Source organism: Calidris pugnax, unplaced genomic scaffold (genome assembly GCF_001431845.1).
Source record: "Calidris pugnax isolate Ruff unplaced genomic scaffold, ASM143184v1 scaffold265, whole genome shotgun sequence".
Classification (NCBI taxonomy): domain Eukaryota; kingdom Metazoa; phylum Chordata; class Aves; order Charadriiformes; family Scolopacidae; genus Calidris; species Calidris pugnax.
In genome coordinates, this window is record NW_015091061.1 from 315090 (window position 1) to 317635 (window position 2546).

A 2546-nucleotide genomic window follows, 5' to 3' on the forward strand; every position below is an offset into this window, starting at 1 on the left:
TTCCCCATCCCCTCCCCAAAATTCCCGGTCCCATCCCGACCCTCCCCTTCCTTCTTGGCCCGGCGGGGCCCTTCGATGTGTGTTGGGTAGAGTAGCCTTGTAGCCAAGTGTCTGTGCCGTAGACGTGCCCGTGGGGTGGGGGGGGAGGAGGAGGAAAAAAAAAGGGGGTCCCGGGAGGCGAGGGGTCTCCACCGTCCCCCCCCTCACCCCCTACTCCGGTCCCTGGGAGCCCCGAGATCGGTGAGAGCCGCGGGCGCCTTTCTACGAGCTTCTGTCTGTGAAAAGAGTCAATAAAAGGGATTGAAAGTGGAGCCGGGTCCGTGTTTGATGGGGGGCAGGGGGGAGGTTGAGCCTGGTTTGTGTGTGTCCCCCCCGGTACAGCCCGGTACAGCCCAGTACAGCCCCCAGTACGACCCAGGGGACCCCGAGGAGGTGGGAGACGGCGCGGTGACACATCGCCGCAGCACACACACACACATTATAAATACATATAAATTTATTTCTACCCTTCAGCATATAGCATATATGTTATATTTCCATATTTCTGTGTCTGCACGTTATATATAACCCACACTCGTGCTATATATGTAGATAGGAACACGCTATATATACACATTTATGCTGGCTACGCTTCTTTTTATATATATATATCCAGTCACTACGTGTGTGGAGAAATAATTGTCATGTGCGGACACGTTTCGTATGTGCTCAGTCTGTCCACGCAATATAAATATACGTGAGTGCAGCGTATGGGTGGAAATGGAATAAAACAAATATATATTCTGTAGAGAGGCTCTCTATAAGCTCCGATAGAGAAATAGAAAAATGCAATATAGAAAAATACAGTCTATTCCCCCAGCAGCGCCTACACACACGCACTCTCTACAGACATAGCACTGCTCAGACACTATATATGTATGTATAAAGTAGGAATACATACCATATATACATATAATTTGTGTGTTTATATATATAAAATATATATATTTCTATATATCTACGCCCACACGTTAACGTATGCCCAATACGTGTACAAATACACACTAAATATTCACTTTGTGTGTTCTTTCTCCGCGCACACCGAGGCTTTTCTCCTATACACACCCTGTACATATGTATGTACATGTATGTACATACGTGACAGTACTCCTGGCACCGTGCCACCCACCAGAGCCACGCTGGGGACAGGACGGGGGTGCCAGGGCAGGGGATTAATGTCACCCCTGTCCCCCAGAACTCCCAGTCTCCCAGAATTCCCAGTCCCCCAGACTTGGGGGGTGCTAAGAAGGTGCTGGGTGGATTTATGCCCCCTTCCCTACCCCTCCTACCCCCCGTCGTCTCGTCCCGCTGGTGATTTAAACCCACAATTCCACGGCCAAGATTTAAGGCTGCTTTTGATTGCTTTTCTTATCGGGAGCCACACGTGGTGATTTAAATCCACAATTCCACAGTGAAGATTTAAGGCTGCCTTTGATTGCTTTTCTTATCGGGAGCCACACGTCCTCCGAGTGTCCCTGCTTGAGGGGCGTGCGGGGGGGTGGCCCTCCACCCACCAGCACCCATGGGTGGGCCCTAAAAACCCCCCCGAAGCCCCTTGCCTCCTCAAACACAGCCTCCGAGTATTTAAGACCCAGCAGAGCCCCCCCCTTGGAGCAAACACTCATTTCTCCAGCCTCCAGAGAACGGATTTCTATTTTAAGTCCGGCCTTCAGCATCTTTCTCCCGCTGCAGGGATCGAGATGGGAGAAGGAGGGGGGGAGAGACAAAGCAAGCAGGTCGGCAGGCGAACAGGGAGGGGGCTGTGCCCACCCAAATCCCCCAAATCGCAAGAATTTGAGGCTGTTCTGGTGTTTGCTCCAGCTTTTGAAACCCCCCCTGCCAGGCAGAGACTCCCCCTCCTGCGGATACACTTTATAATTGAGTTTCACGGGCGGAAAACACGCACAACAGAGAAAAAAGAACAATCGTTTCTGCCTCCCTTTAATTAGGGAGTAATAGATTTCCCCGCCTTAACGTATCTACAGGGAATCTTCGGTATGATGAGCTTCCTACCCAAGGTGGATTACTCCCAGATTTGCTCCTTTTCAGGAGGGCACTAATTAGCGCCCGGTGCCCAAAGGCAGGAGAAGGGGGTGAGGAATGGAGCTCTTCGTCCTCCCACCCTCTTCCTCCTTGCCCAGGAGGGGCTGGGAAGGGTTAAAGCATTCCGACAGGATGGCTCAGCCCCCCTCGGAGGCATTAACCCTTCGGCAGAGCCTGTCACCAGCCCGTGGGAGGTGCCCACGCCTGATGGTGACACGCTGTCACACGCCCATGGTGTCACCTAAACTGGGGGAAGGCGTCTGGCACCCCCTGCCCGGGACAGACCCAGAATAGAGAACCTTTCGTCCCTCCCCATCCCCAAATTACCACTTATCCCAGAAAAAAACAAGGAAAAAAGAAGGGGGAAAAGCCATGCTGTGCCCCCCCCATGGCATGGGCACCAGCAGCACTACAGCTGTCACCCACCGGAGATGTCACGCCTTGGTGGGGGTCACAGGTGGAGT